A 23,322-nucleotide genomic window follows, 5' to 3' on the forward strand; every position below is an offset into this window, starting at 1 on the left:
ATCATTGCTAACCCCCTACCCCATATTTTAAAAATATTTTTTAGTTGTAGATGGATACAACACCTTTATTTTGTTTATGTATTTATTTTTATGTGGTGCTAAGGATCAAACCCAGTGCCTCACATGTGTGAGGCAATTGCTCTACCACAGAGCTACAGCCCCAGCCCCTCATACCATATTTTTAATGCACCTCTTTGTGTTTTTAGACATGTTTGTGTACATAAATACTTACTGTTTTGTTATAATTGCTCACAGTATTCAGTGGTATAATATGGTCTATAAGTTTGTAGCCTAGGAGCAATTGGCTATACTATAGAGTCTAGTGTGTTGTAGACTAGTTTTGAGTAAGCATACCTATGATGTTTGCACAATGATGAAATTGCCTCATGATGCATTTCTCAGAGTTTGTTCCTGTTGTTAAGTCTCACAAACACACACACACACACACACACACACTCACACATTTCCATCATATGCCAGGAAAAGTTCATGTGCCTACTTGCTAATAGCTACCTTTAAGACTATAAGCTACAGTAGCATTTATAAAATTATTTGTTCATGTGTAAATTAGGAAAATTAGTACTTGATTCATAGGGTTGTCATTGGTATTAAATGAGGTATTAAAAGCAAAATAATTAGTATAGGATGTGTTATATATACAATCAGTGGGAGTTAATATTGTAAATATGTTCATTTCCATGTTAGGACTCTCCTTTAAGAGACTGAATCTGGTCCCAAATTTAAGTGAAAATGGGGACATATTGGCTTAAGTAACTGAACATTTAAGGAATATATGTCATATTTGATGTGCCTAGATAAAGAATATTAAGCCAGGCGCTGTGGCACAGGGAGGATGGCAAGTTCAAAGCCAGTTTCAGCAACAGCAAGGCTCTAAGCAACTCAGTGAGACCCTGTTTGTAAATAAAATACAAAAACATAGGGCTGGGGATGTGACTCAGTGGTCAAATGCCCCTGAGTTCAATCCCTAGTACCCCCTCCTCCTGCAAAAAAAAGAATATTAAATGGTGTTTTCAACACTGCTCACACTAGTTGACCTTGTACTACTTGATTGATTCCATTATCAGGTGACTACAGGCTGCCTTCCGGCAGTTCTCACATCCATCCACAAACCCTGAGGCATTTTTCCAATGGGAAAGTGAAAAGTGTCAATCCAAGTATTCCCTGCTTAATATCCCACAAATCATTTGTTTCTATCAGTTTAGGATATTTGCTCACCCCTGTGTCAATCACTCTGATTTTAGTCCTGAATGACATGCAAATATCATATTTTCAGTATTTGTATAGGGACAATTGTTCTTGAAGATAGTTCCTTGTTGTTGATCTACACAATTAGGTTCTTTCATTGTAGTCTGATTAGCCATAGTTCACCTTCATTCATACAGTCTATGTCTGGCTTGATAACACAGTAAAGTAGAATTTAGCACAAAGGAATTGAACAAAACTGCTAATTAGCATACTAACCAGATCACACTATTCATTGTAATTAAACTTTTGTGTGATACGTCCTCACATTTTGTCATACCCTGTCCTGAGTACTGTAAAGAAGATAAAAGAATGATCCCTGCATTCAAGAGGATCTCAGACTCATCAGCAACAGAGACAATTTTGTTCTAATATGTGGGTGAGTGTGAGCAGGAAGATAGCAGACTTGTCTCAGTATGCTCTGGAAATGCAGAAAATGATTTGAATCCTGAATGTGAAAAACGGAAGAGAAACAAAATTTGGATATGGTAGCAAGTAGGGAAAACTTATGGTTCAAGGTATCAACACTATAATTTTACAAAGTATATCTGATATATAGCGAGTGATGTGTTCTGGAGCTGGGGAGCATATAATTTGCATATTTACCAGTGTATGCTTTCTCCTGTTCCAAGACATTCTTCTCTTCTCTTCCTGCATTTTGATTCCATCATATAAATGAAAATCCACCATATCTCTCTATTTCTGGTGGTGCTTCCTCACTTGACCTCACTTTCAGGACCTGCTCTAGTGATTGCACTGAGTTATATCACAAGGTTTATTAATTAAGACTGTTAGTCAATGGGCTCCTCCTAGGTATCAGTCAGGAGCTTGTTGCACTAGGGAATAATAAGATGGTTAAGATATATTTCTTGCCTGAAATTTAAGTTGTAAACATTCTGTTTGGAAAGGCAAGTATTTTAACAATTTAGACCTACAATATTAGAAATGTTATAGTAGAGATATGTGAAAAGTATTTTAAGACATCGGAAGAATAGCTCGTCCTGCTCAGTGGTTGGAAAGCTTTTCATTGAAGAGATGAAGTTTGAGTTGGGCCTCTAAGTAGAGGAGGTGGTTTGTACAAATGGGGAGAGGCATGAATAAATCTCTTAGAGAGTGCCATAACATTGGGCAGTTACTGGATATGCTTGGTATTGAAGCCAGAATTAGACAGGCAGTCAGTATAAATAGGTAAATTGAGTCAGGTGGATCAAGGAGGCCAATTTGGGTCCTGGAAGTTAGAGACTTCCAATTTTCAATCCCCTGAGGAATTGAAATGCTAATGCCTTCAGAGACCTTTCTCCACCCTTATGAAGATAACTTGCCCTATTCCAACCTGTTGCTAAGGTAACCCGTCCTAGGAATTGTCCCTCCCTACAGGAGTTATAAAGTTGTTGATTAATGTGTCCTGGGATGGTCCATTTGGCTCTTCCCCCTGTTCGTCTGCTTCTCACCTTTTGGCCATCATCCCACCTGAGCATCTCCTGGGCCTGGTCAGGCAGGTAGGAAGGAGAGAGATAAGAAGGAGGGAGCAGGAGAATAAAGGAAGCCTAGAACATATAAAAAGGGCAGAATATTCTCGCTTCTTAGGATATCAGCATACCAGCTATGGCCCCCTTCTCCCTCCGGAGAGAAGTCTCTTACCCCTTTTTAAATAAACCCTGCTTTATATGCGTGCCTCAGTGTGCTTCTCTAGTGTTCAATCTTCAACATGTGGGGAAGCAGAACTTGTCACCAGAGGTATCAGTATGAGTGTAGCTTTAGGACAGAAAGTGACAAGAGACAATCCAAAATGGTGTGCAGGCACCAGGTCAGGAAAGGACTTAAGATCTGACTTGCTTATAGGCGATGGTGATGCCAGAGAGCAGGGTTGGGACAAGCATGAATCAGGGTTGTGACATAATTGTTAAACATAATCATCACATATATAACTTGGAGAATGGAAGGATAATTGTAATATTCTAATATTGTAATATTCTAAAGAAGCCTTGTTTTACGAAAACCTAATGAGCTCTAATGGAGACCAAAGGTAAATACATAAATGGACAATCAAATAATGTTTCATTTTAAGGAAAAGTAGTACATGAGATTGAGACTTCTCCTGGCACAATATAGTATGTAATTCTGTCTATAATAAGTCATCATGATTCTTTTCAGAAGTACTTAACATTGTCTGAACCAAGGAGGATTTGCTTATTTGGGCCAAATGTGGAAATCTGGTGCCAGTTCACTGAGTAGCTGAAATGCATTGCTGGACATGTCTGATATTTGCAGAGAAAACTGAAGATGATGCAGCTGTGTTTTCACAATAGAAGAGTCTCACTTTAGCTGTGACCTTGGGATCTTTCCTATAAGATCATCAGACAGGTGGAAGAAAACTGAAAGTAAAAGACCTTGTGATGCTTGAATAAGCAAATCCTCTTAGATTAAATCCAAGAGCCCATCTTATTCTGAATTCTATGCCATGACAGAGTATTAACAAATATCAGGTTTATATTCAAATTATGATGACCTTGTGCTTTTTATTTAGAAAGTTTACAGAGATTAGTATTCTAAAAGTAGTTTGGGGACTTGCATTTCTGAAGCTATTGCAAAGACTAACAGAATGCCATATAAATCTTTTAGTTTTTCTTATTGACTTTGCAGTTATAGCTTCTTAAGTGTTTACTCCTAACAGAGTCTCTTCCCTTTAAGCTTTTCTAGCTAAGAGCAAAAATTCTGTTAATCACAAATAAAACTCTGAAAAGACGTTCAAAAGGAAAAGTACATGGTGACTTTCAAAACCATCATTTGAAACAAAATGTGGATACATTTTCATGTGTTTGAACACAGATATCAAGGCAGGTCACTGAATTCAAATTGTTTACCATTTTTTTTCTTTGTGTATATACTAGCCTTTTCTTAGTTTTAGGTCAACCTGGGCCAAAAACAAACTGTTACAAAATGGCAATCCTGGACTCAGGCTCTCCTTTCAGATTTAGTATGATTAGGCTAACTGAACTCATTTATTTTTCTTTAATGCAGAAGGCAATTCAGCAATCTACTTTCCTTATACTTTATAGAACACAGGAACAATTTCTCCTCCTACAGTGATGACATGAAATATATTTTTGGTCTCTATGTTAGTTGACACGCAAATGTACCCACTGTATCACAAGTGAAAACTCATTAAAAGCTGCTGGAATGCAATTGTGTTATCTCCCAGGAACACAGAAAATAACATTAGTCATTACTCCAGTGCATTTCCACTTGGTAACATAGTGAAATCTCCCACCTCACTCCTATTCCCTCAAGGTTTCTGCAGAAAATTTTCATATTTTATTTTAGTTCCATCAGACAAAAGCTTTAGGTGTCTATTTATCACTAAGACACCTTTTTATTTAAATTGCATGCTGCTGCCACACAATCTTATATACAATCATAGAAACTTTTGTTTCCTAATTTGTCAAGAATGTCTGACTCTGGAGTTATTGCCCAAACTTCCCCACCCAGTGTTTGGAATTCTTGCTTAGATAATGAATATTTGGCTAAATTAGATACAAGAGAAGGACTAATATATAACAAAGATTACATATATCATTTGAAATCCACCATTTTCTCTAGTATTTTACTCATTTTGGTGGGGGGAGTGGTTCTTCTTTTTTAATATATTTTTTTTACTTGTAGTTGGACATAATACCTTTATTTTATTTATTTTTATGTGGTCCTGACAATTGAACCCAGCACCTCACACATGCTAGGTGAGCGCTCTACCGCTCAGCCCCAGCCCCAGCCCCGGAAGTGGTTCTTTTGGCTGAGAGATTCCCAAGACATCTTGGTGTTGTGGTATTCTGCTAATGTGGATGTGATAATAGATGTTTGGGTAAACCTTACCCTAGCTTGCCTTTCCTGCTTTTCCTATATCTATGTACTATCATCACCAAGTCTTGAAACTCAAAGGAATCTTGGGTGGCCATTATTCACTGGGTGATGGTTCATATATTTATTGAGCTCCTGTTATGGTCTGAGCTCCATTTTAGGCTGTTCATTTTAGATGGTTCATATATTTATTTAGCTCATGTTATGGTCTGGGCTCCATTTTAGTACATACCTACTCCTAGGAAACTTTAAGAACAAATAATAAACTACTAAATGAGTGAGATAACATCAGATTATAATGACTACTATAAAGGAAACTACTAGACATTGTTGGGGGAGATAATTAAGTTGGGCTTTTGATTTGGGAATGCTTCAATGAGAAAATGTTAATGAATCTTTAGAAAGAGCCAGTCAATTGAAGATCTAGAGAGAGCACATCACAGATAGAGGAAAACAAGTGTGTATAATATGAGCGATCAATGATTATTTGTAAAACAAGAAATTATCTTTAATTACCTTTTAATTTTAAACTTTTCATATTTATTGCCAATACATATTTTTCTTTTTTTAGGCTTTTCTTTCTGTTTTTCTCTTTGAGGGTAATCATATTTTAGTAGAAAAGGTTTTTGAACATTGAGAATATTAACTTTTCTTACTGGCATTGCTAATGGTCTATTAGTTATTTATATTTTGACTCATTTTGTTCTGTTCTTATAGATGTCACATTTTATGTTTAATTCTGTTAATCTTTTTAATGCTTTTAAACTTTCATTTAAGTGCTCTGAATCGACTTCTATACCTAATAATAATTAGTGGTTAACTCACCAACATTTATTTATACTTCATCTTTGACCTAAGGTTTTATTTTATTTTTATATTTTTTTATTTATATATAACAGCAGAATGCTGACGTAAGGTTTTAAAGTTTTTGACATGTCCTGCACTTATTTGGGTGACTTGGGAAAAAATTTTTATTTTTTTCAATATAGTTAACCAATAACCACACCACAACTGATTGAATAGTTGACATTTTCTCTGTTGACTTAAATGCTACCTTATCATGCTAAATTGCATACTCTTGAGTCCAGTTACAGAGTGACTTATGTTTCATTCAGCAATACCAAACTGGTTATGTTTTTCCATTTTTCTAATGATGTTGGTATGTGTTAGGAACATTCTTCCTCATTCTACTTGATTAAAAGTATATTGGCTCTAATCATCTATTGCTCCAAATTTGTCTTTGACCATTTTGCCATTTTATTTTAAATGAAATTTTGATTGGAAAAATTAAAAATTATACATTAAATGTATTGGAAATGGAAAAAAATTATATAGATTGTTTCTAAATGTGCTTTTTTGTTGTTTACTGTGGTAAATATGCACTTCCCCTTTATAACGCTACCTATTTTGTAATTAGTTGTAAATATATATAGCATGGATTTTCCAGACTGTCTAGGTAACATGTAAAAGTAAAATCTATAACTATTAAGACTTAGCTATGAGGTGTTCCCCAAAAGCTCATGTGTAAGACAATGCAAAAAATGAGTAATAAGCACCATTAAGGCCTATTTCAAATGTAAAAAAACCTTGAGATAATGTACTAAATTGTTCAGAAAGTTGTTTTCTTAGTGCCTGCTGGAATACTACAGGATTTTCTTTAGCCATCCGGAGTTCCTGCCTTCATCCCAGTGCCTGTGAGGACGAGGGTGGAGAGATTTCCAGTGTTGCTAAGAACCGGAGGAGACTTCGGATCAAGCTAGCTGCCTGCAGAACTTACCTGGACTGTGATTTAAGCTAGCTGCCTGCAGAACTTACCTGGACTGTGATTTAAGCTAGCTGCCTGCAGAACTTACCTGGACTGTGATTTACCTGGACTGTGAGTTAATCTATTGAGACACTGCCTTACCTGGACTGAGGCAACAAACTGTACTCTACAACAAATTGTAACTCGGTATCTTTGCTAACGGTGTCATTGCTGGTATAATTTTTCCAAGGTCTTCTTGCATGGAGCCATCAATTGGCTTGGTATTGTGGCATTTTGTATCCTCCCCTTCTGCTTATAGCAGGTTATTTATGGTGTTTGTGTAAAAACCACTATGGTCGTTATTTAAATTAAACAAAAGGGGGAAATGTTAGGGTCAAGATGGCGCCTGGCATTTTGCGAGAGGGAGTGGTTTGTGAAGTAACGCCAGCGAGCCATTTAGTGTGGAGATTCCTTATTGATTGACTGCTGTATCTAGTTTATGTTAATTAGATAAGCTGTGTGGAATGTATAAATACCCCTCCTGTCCTATAATAAACGGCTCCCACTCCTGCTGTATCAATCTACACAAGTTGCTCGTCACCCCCCGGTTATTTTGCTGCAACCAGACTGCGGCAGAATACTCATGTGTAAGACAATGAAAAAAAAAGCTGACGTGAAATGATTGGGCTACCATAGCCTAAACTTAATCTAATCCAATGATATGCATTAACTGGGTGGTAACTGAAAGCAGATAGGGTGTGGCTGGAGGAGCTAGGTCAGTGAGAGTATGCCTTTGGTTATACTTCTACCTCTTTTAAACAATTTTGCTCAACATTTGGCATTACTCATATAACAGGAATCCCATACAATCCACAGGGACAAGGCATAGTTGAAAGAGCTCATCAAACTATTAAAATGTACTTATTAAAGAAAAAGAGGGAATTGGGAAGGGGTATATATTCCCCAAAGATAAACTTAAAATAACCCTTTTTACTCTAAACTTTTTAAATTTGGATTCATCAGGGCTTAGTGCTGCAGAAAGGCATATGTGTCCAAAAAATGTACATAAGCCCAAGGTTATGGAAGGATATTCTAACAGGACAATGGAAAGGTCCTGACCCAGTAATTGTCTGGAGTCGGGGTTCTGTTTGTGTGTTTCCACAGGGAGAACAGCAGCCAATTTGGATTCCAGAGAGATTAACTAAGGTCCTGACCCAGTGATTGTCTGGAGTCAGGGGCCTGTTTGTGTGTTTCCACAGGGAAAACAGCAGCCGATTTGGATTCCAGAAAGATTAACTAAAGCGATTTCTGCAGACCAAAAAGAAGATGATTTGGCTCAAATCCATAACAACTGATATCCAAAACTCCAGTTTGGCTATTCTTACATCTGCAACAGAACCAAGATGCTTTTTTCAATATCTATTTTATTATTACCCTTTCCCACATCATGAAGTTCTATTTTGTTTTTTGAGCTCATACAGACCTAGGTTAATGTTTTGCTGATCAGTTCTATTTTTTGACTATAGAGTTTTTAAACATTGCAATGGAGATTTCACCTGTAAAAAGTTATAAGGCCTTTACTATTATGTTATGTGTTGTGTGCACACTTGTGTTTTATGTTGTATGTTTGTATGTACGTATGTCCATATATCATATATGATGAGCGCTAATGAAAAAATGGATCCACATATTTTTTTTTATTCACATGATTTAAATGGTTTAATTTAAATTGGGTAAACAGCTGTTGAGGATTGTTTTAATATGTGAACAAAAAAGGAGGTTAACAGATCTGTTTGTTTACTTTCACCTTTCCTTTTCATTATATTTAATAATTCTGTTCAAGATAATGTAAATTGTTAAGAAAATTGTTTTCTTTTAGTGCCTTCTGGAATGTTAAATAATTTTTTCTTTAGCCATTATTGCCAGAATTCCTATCTTCATCCCAGTGCTGGTGAAGACAAAGATAAAACCAATCTACAGCTTCTGCAATAGCCATCACTGAACTGCTTGCAGAACTTGCCTGGACTATGTATCACTTGTATGCATTGTGAACTCACTTGTATGCATTGTGAACTATCTGTTGGTGCAGCAACTTGTGGTAGTTTTGGGGTATTTTTGCTGATGGTGTCATCGGTGGTACAATTTTTCCAAAAGGAGCCGTCAATTGGCTTGGTGTATCTTCCTCCCTTCTGCTTGTCATGGTCGTTCAGCTAAAATTTGGGGGCCAACAGAGGTGAGGCAAAGAACCTCACCCCCCCCGCTGGTACAAAGACCTATCCACAGGTGTGGCTGTATACTGGACCGGTAGTCAATGATGGGTAAGATCCAATTGCAATGGTACCAACCTAAGACAGGAGGCTGATGCCTTGAGGTCAGCTCATCCGATAACGGGTAAGGACCATATGTACTATTGGACAACCTAAGGCAGGCACGGTCCCTAAGCCACATGTTTGTTGTTTAAACATAGAGGGGGAGATGTTGAGAGCCACAGCTGAAGGGGCCCCAGCAAACTTCCAGCTGCCAGCTGATGATTGGTTCACAGCAGCCCCAGCAAACTTCTAGCTGCCAACTGATTGGCTCCTTTGCGGTGATGCTCATTGGGCTGTTTCCCTGCCCTTTCAGACCACGGAGCTGCTCATTGGGGGACTTTTTTTTGGCTCTGCCCACGCAACCCAGCCAATCAGCCTCAAGAGCAGGAGGAGTGGGAGAGGTTGAGAGGCTTGTGGGAAGCTCGTGGTGGCAGTTGGGCTATGAGGATTTTTCCTAAGGAGCTGTGTGGTGCCGTGTGTGTGTGTGTGTGTGTGTGTGTGTTCTAAAAATAAAGTTCGTTTCTTTTGACAAGTGGCTCCTGAATTGTGCCCAGCCAGACTGTGGCACCACGCGCTTATAGTTACCACTTAGTAATCCATTTAAATTATTAATTCATCAAATTGATGAATCTACTGATTAGGTCACAGCTCTCATAATCTAATAATTTTACCCCTGAACATTCCTGCATTGCCTTTTGGGGGACACTTCATATCTAAACCTTAACAGATGGTCAAGAAATTCTTCTTGAGAGCTATAAAGGAAAGGGGAGAAGAAAAGTGGGGGCAGATATTATGAAAATGAGATCAATAGAGGAAAGAGACCAAGGGGTGGGAGGTGGGGAGGAAGGGGGAAGTGCTAAGGAGTGCTATTGGCTAACTTATTATATTGTGTGTATGTATACATATGTAATAATACTCGTGTCATGGAGGAGCCAATCCTTAGTCTCCTCCAGCATCTATGAACCCCATGTGTTCTGGTGTCTGGGATTCTTTCTCCAAACCCAATCTCTCCTACTGCCCTGTGGCCAGACACCAGCAAGTCTTGTAAGCAACCAGATTGGTGGGGGACTGCTCCAATAGGCACTGCTAGTGACTGTGCTGGGAATTTCTTCCTTATTATTATATTCAATGCTAAGAGACACAAGAAAGTTCCTACTCCCTCAGTCCATTCGCTCTTTCCCCTCTGCAGCATGTTGGGAGCCCTCAAAGCTCAAGTCATATTCTACAGAGAGAAACGCAACAGACAGTATCAGACTTAGCCATATTTTAAAAAGAATTCATTTAGTTCATTCATACCTAGGCATGTACCTAGTTTGCCTAAAGTATTTTGCCTAAGTCCCGGACCTACTTTGATTGTCCACAATTAATTCCCAGTAAAGTCCCTTTTTTCCCCCCACCCACCTTGCACAGAAGCTGCCTGTCTGCTTTCTTGGTTTCATGTCATGGAGCAATCAGGAAAGTGACCTCCTCTATTCAGTCATCTTCTTCTGACCTGCAATCTACTTCATGTCCAAGACATAGTTAAAATGGTTTATTACATGCACTGATTCTTTACTCATTAAACAGGTATTATTGAGCACATATTTTGCATCAGACACTGTTCTCAACATTATGGATACAGTAGTGAACAAAGACACCAACTCTCTCCACCCTCATGTACCTTACATTTTTAGAGGGCAGGTAGGCAATAAGCAAAAATGAGCTACATATCTTCTGTCAGGTGACAATGAAGTATGACAAGGGAAATAATGCAGCAAGTGTGGGTTTTGGCAGTGCTAAGGGGATGCTGATTTAGATAGGAAGTTCAAGGGAGACCTCATTGAGAAAGCATTATCAAAGGGAAAAATGGAGATGTAAAGGAGGAGGTCATGTGGATACTTGTGGAAAAAGCAACATATAAATGATGAACAAGAGCAGATTTTTTTTTTTTTTTTTTGAGGCAGGAATGTGCTTGGCTTACTGAAAGGGCCACAAGGAGGTCATGTTGATTAAACAGTAAGAAAGACACACAGGTAATGGAGGCTAAGGTCACAGAGGTTGCTGGGTTCAGATCACATAGAATGCATTTTTTGCTTTGAGTACACTGTGAAACCACTTGCTAGTTTTGAGTGAAGAAATAATAGGATAAATATTTTAAAGATCATTCTGAAAGCTGTGTGCAGAATAAATTGTAGATTGATAAAGATGTTGGCATATATACCAATTAGGAATCTTTTTCTGTAATCCAGGGCTGAGATAAGGATGATTGAGGCCAGTTGTCTAATGGTATAGATGGTGAGATGTGGACCAGTTCAGAAAGTTTTGAAACAGAGCCTAGAGTATTTGCTGCTGAATTGGACTTGGGGTATGCTAAAAGGAAAGGGGTCAGGTAAAATAATGATCAATTAAAATAATACTAGCTTATGCATATTACACTTAATATGTATCCAAAACCATTAAAGGTTTTAGTAAGTATTAACTCACTTAGTTCTCAGAAAAATGAAATAGTTCCTGGCATATATGGGTATGAAGTGTTTACTGATTGCGGCTCAAAGAGGATAAGTAACTTATTCATGCTATTTAGCTAGTAAGTGGTGGGTCCAATATTTAAGTAAAGACTGTCTAACTATAGAATCCATGATTTTAAGTACACACAATGGTGGGATGCTTTGAAAGGATGGTAATGTTTGTCTGAGCTCAGAGTCTGAGCTACCTGTGGCTGCTAAGAGAATGAGACACAAGAAAGTTCCTGCTCCCCCAGCCCATTCGCTCTTTCCCCTCTGTAGGATGTTGGGAGCCCCCAAAGCTCTAGTCATATTCTACATAAAGAAATGCAATAGACAGTATCTGTCATAGCCATATTTTTAAAAGAGGCCGTTTAGTTCATTCATACCTAGGCATGTACCTATTTTGCCTAAAAGAGATTAACACTTTTTGTCAACTGAACTGAATTCAATGTGGAAGTTTCATTGTTTTTGGAATATGCCATACTGTGAAGATGTTTTATACTTTCAATGAGTAAGCAGATATTAACTGAGAAACATGGAGGGATCATAGAAAACCACTTGACTTGTCTCTGGGGTTATTAATACCTGTCCCTTTATGTCATTTTGTTTTGTGATAGTCAAACATTCAAGAAAGCCTTGGCCATGGCTCATTCTCCTCTCAGGAACTTGTGTGAGAGGCAACCATTTCTAAGTATTCTGGGCACATTATATCTAGCATATGTACTTGCTTCTGGACACAGAATCTGGTGCTCTGATGGGAAGGCAAAAATCCTGCCACCCTACACCCAGCTCTAGCACTTCATCCCCAGCTATCTTCCCATCAGTATAGGCTAGGGGTGCTGCTTCATATGCTACAATACGGTGGACATCTCAGAACAGAATCAGGCCTAAAATGTCAACCAGTGCTGAGCCTAGTAACCTGGCATAGGCTGCGATATTCCTGGACTTAGTTTAGGTTCAGGTGTAGGCATATACCCCATCACCTCAGGGCAACCTGAGTAGGAATAGTCAGGGCTGTTGGTGTGAGGTTAAAGGCCAGAAGAGTCAGAAGCTGATTGTACAAAGAAGAACTCAGAATCACCCTCCCTTATGTGTTACTACCAAAGAAACAGAGGTTAGCAAAATCTGAAAGAGGGGTTACCTGGTAACATTGTAGCCAATGAGAAGCTGTTTCTAGGGAGAAAATATTTGTAACATATAGTAATTGCCATATTTTAAAAGGAGGCTGCAGATCTGTAGCTTTTTTTCCTTGCTCTGTTCTTTTTTTGGTAAATTCAAGATCTCTAATTGCTTTTTCCCTGGAAAGAGAAAACTGATGGCACTTGCTTTAAAGTTTCTCTTTCTCTCACTTCTTTCTCTCTGGTTATCTGTTCCTCTTCTTCCTCAAAGAAAATTGAATTGGTGCTGTCCTGCAGTGGTCTCTGTTAATGACAAAGGGGAGATAGCTCAGAGAGACCCCCTTCCCTTCTGAAAAATTCAGCCATAGCCAGCATTTATTGAGCACTTACTGTGAGACAGGAACTGTGTTAAGCACTTTAAATGTATTCACACATTTAATACTCTACCCAAAGTCCATCTCTCTAGTGTAAGGGAATGATACATGTTAAAAGATGATCACAGTTAACAATTCTGTCTGCAGAGAATGAGCCTGTCCTCAATTTTGGGTGGTTAAAGTGAAGCAAAAGAACCACAAGGTTTAGATGGAACTCTTTAAACAGAGGCAGCACCAATTATCAGCTGTATAATGCCCACCTGTTTCTATTCTCCTGTTGGGAGATATTTCTTTAAGAGCTAGTTCTTAGAAATTATTTTTGAAGAAAAGCACTATTAATAGGAGCACAGTAAATGTTTGTTGAGTATTGGACAACACAATATATGTACCATTGCCTTGGCTTATCTGGAGAACTTTCTCTGATCATTCTTATTTGAAACTTGCCTGAGTTTATTCAGTTTTCTGAGAAAACTTACCATTTCTGTAATGACTCACCTGAGATAGCTTTGCTCTAGAGAAGTGATTATCATCCAGGGGCAAAAAAATGGAAATTTCTGGAGACCTTTTTGATTATCTGGCATTTAGTGAGGAAAAGCCCAGGATACCACTAAACTACTTATAATGCATAGGACAGCTCCCTAGCACAAGGAGTTATCCAAACAAGGATGTCAGTAGTGGCCAGGTAGACAAATCCTTCTCTAGTCTTGAGAGAGCTCTTTAGTCATGGAAATTCCATTCTATCACCTATGCATTCCAATTCATTGGTCAGAACTCTGCATATTCACCCTGTATGCCTAGTGATTTTTTTGCAAGAGGTCGCTGGAGCAACAATTAGAAACTGTTGTATTTTTGTGATTTTAATTTTGTACTTACCTAGGGGACAGTGTTCCTTTGTTTAGAGAGCTTTGACCCACCTGAGAGCCACTCCTGTAATATTATTGTATATCATATAACTCATCAGAAACAAAATCTCCCACATTTTATACATATATTTTCTTTGTGGGGGTGGGGGGTATTGGGGATTGAACTCAGGGGCACTCAACCACTGAGCCACATTTTGTATTTTGTATTTTGTTTAGTGATAGGGTCTCACTAAGTTGCTTGGGGTCTTCCTAAGTTGCTGAGGCTGGCTTTGAACTTGTGAGCCTCCTGCCTCAGCCTCTGGAGCACCCATCTACATGTATTGATGTTATACTGTATCCCATAAATATGTATGGTTACTATGTGTCAATTAAGTATTAAAAAGTATAGTACAAATCTCCTATGTTTACAAATATAGTGATACTACCATTTAATAAATAGAATATTGCAAATAAACTGTATTGTCTCTTCAAGACAATGAGTATGTTTTTCCTGGTCGTAATATGCAGTGTTTGGACGATAGATTGAGCTGCAAGGTTTTCTCAGTTTTAGATGGGCATGCCTCACTTCACACTTAGGAAGCCATTTGTTAAACACAGATTGCCAAGTGGCACGACAAAGTTGAAAAGTTGTGCTATTCATTGAGCATTAAAAGTGATGTGCCCTGCTTGGGATTTCTGATGAAATGAAGGGTCATTGCAGTAATTTTGAGCATTCATTTTGGCCAAACCTAATTGCAAAACAGTACAGTACTTTCCATTGAATCCAGGCTGCTTAAAAAATTCAAATTTAATTTTCAGTACTAATGGATACATAATTAATAAGTGTGTTGCTAATTTAAGTCAAATGGGCAAGGTATCAGCAGGGCTCCCCGACAATCAGCCCTTTGTTACTGCTCAGTGTTCCTTGGACTAACCACACACTGAATCAAAATCAGATGCTATTATGTGATCTCCAAAGGAAGTGTAACAAAAGCACAATTTCTTCACATAGTGAACAGAAAGCATCAGAGTAGAAACAGATGAAGCTTTGAAATCAGGCAAACCTTGGTTATTATACTGGATCTGTTATTGTTGGGGTGTCCAGTTGGGGTCCAGGTCCTTGGTGTCCTGAACAAAGAATTTAGCTAGATACACAGAAGTTATAGGCAAAGTACAGAGTTATGGAAGTGAAGATAAGGTGGATGAGAGTGGGCTAAGCAAGAGAGAGAGGCTCAAGGCCCTGTTGTCTGGAAATTATATAGGCATTATCTTCCCTATATGACCCGGATTGAAGACCTTACCCCATTGGTTCCCATTGGTTACCTTATTGTACCTGATTAGAATAGTGCCAGTTTTCTCCCATTGGTTACTTAACAAAACCTAATTAGAATACTGTCCACTTTACCTTTGTTGATCATTTTAGAATACCAAACCTCTGAGGAGAGTTATCATGGGCCATAAGTCCTCCAGGATGGGAGTTGTTAGGGTAATGGAACTTATTGTAAATGAGGGACATGATGACTCATCTCCCTGTCTGGTCCTCCAGCAGCATTTTTCTTGTACTCTGCCTCTGCCATCTTGGAATTCCTGAATTCCTACCTAAGAGGTCCTGCATTTATTTCCTGAGCACTATTGGGTAGAAAACCTCTCAGAAGTGGTTATGTTTGGGATCTGAAATGTCCCCCAAAGGCTCATGTGTTGAAGGCATGTTCCTCAATGATGCAGTGTTCAGAAGTGGGTATTTTGGGAAGTGATTGGATCATGAGGGCTTTGACTTTATCGGTGGATTAATTCATGAAGAGATTCAAAGCCAAATGGATTATTGTAAAGTGGTGGAAACCAAAGGGGGTATTACCCAGTGGAGGGAGTGGGTACTTGGGGGAATACCCTTGAGGGCTATCTTCTCTCTCTTTGGCACCCTCACACCACCCCAGTGCCTGCTTCTCTGCTGCTGTGAGCTGAGCAGCTTTCCTGTGCTACACCTATCCACCATGATGTTCTGCCCCATCTCAGGCTCAAAACAATGGAGCCAGCCAACCATGGACTGAAACCTGTCAGAGTCCAGCTCCGGCAGGGGGTCTCAGGAGACAAAGCGATGGTGAAAGGCTGCAGAGGCTCAGAGTAGAAACAGCTCAGCATATAAGACACTAATTTCCAGACAACAGGGCCTTGAGCCTCACTGTCTTGCTTAGCCCACTTTCCTCCACCTTATCTTCACTTCCATAACTCTGTACTTTGCCTGTAACTTCTGTGTATCTAGAAACAACACAGACACAAAAGTGAAGGTGCTGAATCCCCATCTTGTGAAGTTAATCATATATACTTTTCATTTTGGCAGGCTCACAGTACTTTGTGGTTCCAAAACAGGAATCATTATTCAAAGAAACAAAATATTACGTAGCTACAATTAGATAAGAAGAATGTATCTAGGCTTATACATAAGCAAGCATTTTAACTTTCAGTTCACATTTTGCTTTGAGCTGTTTCCGCTTAGTTAGCTTTTAATAATAGTTAGAAATGTCCCAGACTATTGGCCTATACCTTGACTATTCTTTCTAGACTTACTGACTAGAACTGGTGCTGCGGTTATGGCAAGTGGTTAACTTGAAAAGAGAGGCTACTAATTTTAATCAAACAAGAGCAAGAGCACAAACCATTGTGCACAGGAACAAGAACAAGTTGCCCAGTACCAAGCACTAATCTGTCTTCTTAATATTAATTTTTCTTTTCTAGATTTTAATTTAATTTCTCAAAAACTTCCTTGACTGTTTTTCCTACAGGGGGTTTCTCATTATATATTAACCATCTATGTTCCACAGCTGAATCATTGCATTTAGAGCAAACAGATCTATTCTTTAGAAGTAGTTGCATTAATTGGGAAAGTCATGTTTTTTCCTTCAACTTAATGGTCATATGAGAAGTCGCAACTAATTAACAGGAATACAAAAACAAACCAGCCCATTCCCAGAAACATACTGCGCTCCTCCAGAGGATGGACACCTTGCACCATCCACCTTAGCAGGGCCTTGACTTTGCCTGAGTCAGAGGAGGGGCGCAGCAGAAACCTTTGAAACCACGAGCCACAATAAATCTTTCCTCTAAGTTGTTTGGATTAGTTATTTTGTTGCATTGATGAAAAGCTGACTAACATAGAACCTCAGTACTTTCTCATAGTACTTTCTCATATTCTCATAGTATACTATGAGAATAATTATGTCTATATCATAAAATTATTGTGAAGGTTTTAACAATGAGACAACACATAAAAAGCCTGCTATATAAATAGGCGCATGTAAATGATAGCTACTAAATTAAATATATTGATGTACTCCATTCCGAGCCAGTTTATCTCCACTTAGACTCTAATCCATACCTTTAAAATAAATTCCCACAGACAATGTTGTTCGTCTTTAAGAGTTTATGGTTTGTTATTTGTATTATTACTATTAGGAGTTATTGTCAAAAAGATGTATTGTGGCTCCTGGCCACAATATTATTAGTAGTAGTAGTACTTTAATTTATCACTTTCGAATGATTTGGAGAACGGTTGAATAAAATAAAATTATTGTCAAAATACCTGACACAAATAATTTAAAGGAGGAAAGGTTTATAGTGACTCATAGCGAAAATAATATTAATACTGTGCTGGGGTTGTGGCTCAGTGGTAGAGCACTGGCCTAGCATGTTTGAGGCACTGGGTTCTAGTCTCAGCACCACATATGAATAAATAAAAAAAATAAAGATCCATCAACAACTTAAAAAATAATATTAATACTAGTTTTTAAAATGTATTAGTTTCTGATGAGATGGATAAGAGTTAAGTAAAAACTTTACAATCTTGACACTTTAGGAAGAATAGCTGTTGTGTGAGTTACTCATTTACCAAGAATGTTACATAAGACAAGTAAGTGTAAAGTGCTGTTTTCAACTGGAACTTTTCCTTTTATTGTCTTAGTCCATTTTGTAATGCTATAACAGAATACTCAAAACTCAGCAATTTATAAAGAATTGGGATTTATAGCTCACCTTTTTGGATGCTAAGAAACACAAACTCAAGGTACCAGTATTTAGTAAGATACTTCTTGCTGGGTTCTCACATGGTAAAAGGTGGAAGGGCAAGGGAGGACAAACACCCTCTGTCAGTCTCCTTTATAAGAATACCTAAGCTTATTCAAGACGGAAGACCTTTCATGGCCTAATCACTTTTAAGAAGGCCCCACCTCAATATTATTATATTTGCAAAAATTCAAGACGGTATATTCAGTTATAGCTTGAATTAAAACATAAATGGAAACATTTAATTGCTGAGCAAAAGAAGACACAAGTTCATGTGGTATGATTCTATTTCTGTAAACAGCATAATCAGGTAAAAACTAAGACATTAGAGTCAGGATAATGATACCCTGGAAGGGTGTGTGTGCATGGGCATGTGCCCCTCTCAGAGGTGTTAGTGAATTGAAGGAACCTTAGGGGAGTGTGGAGCAGACTGGTAATGATGTCTGAACTTTGATCGTGGTGCAAGTTACTAGAGTGCATTTGTTTTCAAAAAATTCATTAAGAAAAGCATTTATGATGTGTTTGGTATTCTGCATTTCTATTATATTAAACACATATTTTCTAAAAACATGATCGTAGCAGAAATACTTTTTTGTAGAAAGTTGAAAAAATTCAGAAAAGACCTAAAAAAATACAGTTCTGCCACCAAATTATAGCCAATGCTGACATTTCAAAATGTTGATATCTTTATTGTCTTAAAACAAAGCTAGAGTCATGGTGTATGTGGAATATTGTACTCTACTTTTGTGCTTCTAAATGTTATTAGAAATATTGAATGTAAATTTCTATGCATACCTTTGAACATTTCCTTATAATAAATTAAGTGAAACTACTAAGTTCAAGAAATTAAATACTTTAAGTTCTTGGTAAGTATTACCATTTGCTCTCTATAATAATTCTGTGAATTGATACTTTTACTTTTTGTTATTGTTCATTTTTTATGTGCTAATGGGGATTGAACCCAGGTCCTCATGCATGCTACGCAAGTGTTTTGCCATTGAGCTATCTGCCTAGACCACTGATATTTTTGCTAGCAGTATTTCTCTGCAACATTATCATTACATAATTTTTTAGTGAACATTTATTACAAGTTAATATTAAGTATTATTATTGTAAATATTAATATTAATGTTAACAAATAGTTAATTAAAATCATTTTAATAGCTAATCCTTAAATGTTTAACCTTAACCATTAAGGATTAGCCAGTCATTTTACATGTTTATCTTATTTGTTACTCAAAAGTACTTCATGGGTTAGGTATTTTTATCCTTGTTTCCAGATGAGGAAACTTGGCCTCAGAAACTAACTTCCTCTGCCACTAATTAGAAGATTCTAGTCGGTTTGATTACCAAAACCAACTTTTTTTTCTTTTTTCCTTTTGTAAACCATGCTTTACACTTGCTCTTTTTTTTTTTTTTTTTGGTCTTAAATGCGTATTTATTTATTTATTTATTTGTCTATGTACATGTACTTTTTTTTGCATTACAATTCTTTTTTAAAATTTATTTATTTTTGCATTATGATTCTTTTTTTATTAGTTACACATGACAGTACAATGATCTTGACATGTCATACATTTGAATAAGATGGGGTATAATTTCTCATTTTTCCAAGCTTACAGGTTGCAGAATCACATTGGTCATGCAGTCACATATATACATACAGCAATACTAGTGTCTATTTTATTCTGCTGCCCTTCCTATCCCCTCTTCCCCTCCCTTCCCGTCCCATCACTTCTCTCTACCCAATCTAACGTGACCCACTTATTTTTTTTTTCTTTTCTCCTCACAATATCATACCTATATTCTATATAATGATAGGGTCTCCTTCCATCTTCCATGCAAATCCCCTTCTCCCTCCTTTTCCCTCCCATCTCTCTTCCCTATTTAGTGGTAATCTTCTTCTCATGCTCTTCCTCCCTATCCCATTTTGAGTCAATTCTTAATACACCATTATACCATAATTTATCATATCTCTGATTGTATATAAGGTATGTTGACACCAAATTCACATCTTCATACATATATTTTGTATAATATGAGGGTCTCCTTTTCATCATCCATGCTATTCCCCTTCTCCCTCCCTTCCTTTCCCTCCCACCCCTATTCCCTATCTAGAGGTAAATTACAATTCTTATTACACATATATACCACTATTTTTTGTGTCTCTGTTTGTATATAAAGTATGTTTATACCAATTCTTGTCTTTATACCTGTACTTTGGATAATGAAGTCTATCACATTCCACCATCCTTGCAAATCCCCTGCCCCCTTTCCCTCCCACCCCTCTGCCCTATCTAGAGTTCATCTACTCCTCCCATGCTCTCCCTCCCTACCCCACTATGAGTCATCCTCCTTACATCAGAGAAAACATTCAGCATTTGTTTTATTGGGGATTGGGTAACTTCACTTAGCATTATCTTCTCCAACATCATCCATTTACTGTCAATGTCATAATTTTATTCTCTTTTATTGCTGAATAAAATTCCATTGTGTATATATGCCACATTTTTTTTAATCCATTCATCCACTGAAGGGCATCTAGGTTGGCTTCACAGTTTAGCTATTATGAATTGTGCTGCTATAAACATTGATGTGGCTGTGTTCCTGTAGTATGCTGATTTTTAATTCATTTGGGTATATGTCAAGGAGAGGGATAGCTGGGTCAAATGGTAGTTCCATTCCCACATTTCCAATCTCCATACTGCTTTCCATATTGGCTGTACCAATTTGCAGTCCCACCAGCAATGTATGAGTGTACCTTTTCCCCCACATCCTCACCAACGCTTATTGTTGTTTGTCTTCAAAATAGCTGCCATTCTGACTGGAGTGAGATGGTATCTTAGTTTTGATTTGCATTTCTCTAATTGCTTGTGATGATGAACATTTTTTCATTTATTTCTTGATTGATTGTATATCCTCTTCTGAGAAGTGTCTGTTCAGGACCTTGGCCCATTTGTTGATTAGGTTATTTGTTTTTTTGGTGTTTAGCTTTTTGAATTCTTCATAAACCCTAGAGATTAGTGCTCTATCTGATGTGTGAGGGGCAAAGATTTGCTCCCAGGATGTAGGCTCTCTGTTCACCTCACAGATTGTTTCTTTTGCTGAGAAGAAAAGTTTGATTTTTTTTTTTTAGTTTGATTCCATCCCATTTATTGATTGTTGGTTTTAATTATTGGGCAATAGGTGTCTTATTAAGGAAGGTGGGGCCTAATCCCACATGATGAAGATTAGGGCTTCCTTTCTCTTCTATTAGATGCAGAGTTTCTAGTTCAATTTCTAGGTCCTTGATCCACTTTGAGTTGATTTTTGTGCATGGTGAGAGATAAGGGTTTAATTTCATTTTGTTGCATATGGATTTCCAGTTTTCCCAGCACCATTTGTTGAAGAGGGTATCTTTTCTCCAGTGCATGTTTTGGGCACCTTTGTCTAATATAAGGTAGTTGTAATTTTGTGGGTTAGTCTCTGTGTCCTCTATTTTGTACCATTGGTCTGTCCGCCTGTTTTGGTGCCAGTACCATGCTGTTTTTGTTACTATTGCTCTATAGTATAGTTTAAAATCTGGAATCGCGATAACACCAATTTCACTCTTCCTGCTTAGAATTACTTTAGCTATTTTGGGTCTCTTATTTTTCCAGATGAATTTCATGATTGCTTTTTCTATTTCTGCAAGGAATATCATTCGGATTTTGATGGGAATTGCATTGAATCTGTAAAGTGCTTTTGGTAGTATGGCCATCTTAATAATATTAATTCTACCAATCCATGAGCAAGGTAAATCCTTCCATCTTCTAAGGTCTTCTTCTATTTCTTTCTCCAGGGTTCTGTAGTTTTCATTGTATAGCTCTTTCACCTCTTTTATTAAGTTGATTTCTAGGTTTTTTTTTTTTTTTTTTTTTGAGGATATTGTGAATGGAGTAGTTGTCCTCATTTCCATTTCAGAGGATTTGTCATTGATATACAGAAATGCCTTTGATTTATTGGTATTGATTTTATATCCTGCCCCTTTGCTGAATTCATTTACTAGTTCTAGAAGTTTCTTGGTTGAACTTTTTGGGTCTTCTAGGTATAGGATCATGTCATCGACAAATAGTGCTAATTTAAGTTCTTCTTTTCCTATATTTATGTCTTTAATTTCATTTGTCTGTCTAATTGCTCTGGCTAGTGTTTCAATAATTATGTTAAATAGAAGTGGTGAGAGAGGGCATCCCTGTATTGTTCCAGATTTTAAAGGGAATGCCTTCAATTTTTCTCCATTTAGAATGATGCTGGCCTGAGGCTTAGCGTATATAGCTTTTACCATGTTGAGGTAATTTCCTGTTATCCCTAGTTTTTTTTAGTGTTTTTAACATAAAGGGATGCTGTATTTTGTCAAATGCTTTTTCAGCATCTATAGAGATGATCATATGGTTCTTATCTTTAAATCCATTGATGTGCTGGGAGAACTGGAAATCCATATGCAACAAAATGAAATTGAATCCCTTTCTCTCACCATGCACAAAAGTCAACTCAAAATGGATCAAGGAGCTAGGAATCAAACCAGAGACTCTGTGTCTAATAGAAGATAAAGTTGGCCCTAATCTTCATCACATGGGGGCAGGCCCCAAATTCCATAATAAGACACCTATAGCACAAGAGTTAAAACCAAGAATCAACAAATGGGACGAATTCAAACTAAAAAGTTTTTTTTCTCAGCAAGAGAAATAATATGTGAGGTGAATAGGGAGCCTACATCCTGGGAACAAATTTTTACTCCTCACACATCAGATAGAGCACTAATCTCTAGAGTATACAAAGAACTCAAAAAGTTAAACAACAACAACAACAAAAAAAAACAAACAAACAAACAAACAACCCAATCAACAAATGGGCCAAGGACTTGAACAGACACTTCTCAGAAGAGGATATACAATCAATCAACAAATATATGAAAAAATACTCACCATCTCTAGCAATCAGAGAAAAGCAAATTAAAACTACTCTAAGATACCATCTCACTCCATTAAAAATGGCAGCCATTATGAAGTCAAACAACAACAAGTGCTGGTGAGGATGTGGGGAAAAGGGTACACTCATACATTGCTGGTGGGACTGCAAATTGGTGCAGCCAATTTGGAAAGCAGTATGGAGATTCCTTGAAAATCTGGGAATGGAACTACTGTTTGACCCAGCTATTCCCCTTCTCGGACTATACCCAAAAGACCTAAAAAGAGCATACTACAGGGACACAGCCACATCAATGTTTATAGCAGCACAATTCACAATAGCTAGAATG

This window comes from Marmota flaviventris, chromosome X, assembly GCF_047511675.1.
Source record: "Marmota flaviventris isolate mMarFla1 chromosome X, mMarFla1.hap1, whole genome shotgun sequence".
Taxonomy (NCBI): domain Eukaryota; kingdom Metazoa; phylum Chordata; class Mammalia; order Rodentia; family Sciuridae; genus Marmota; species Marmota flaviventris.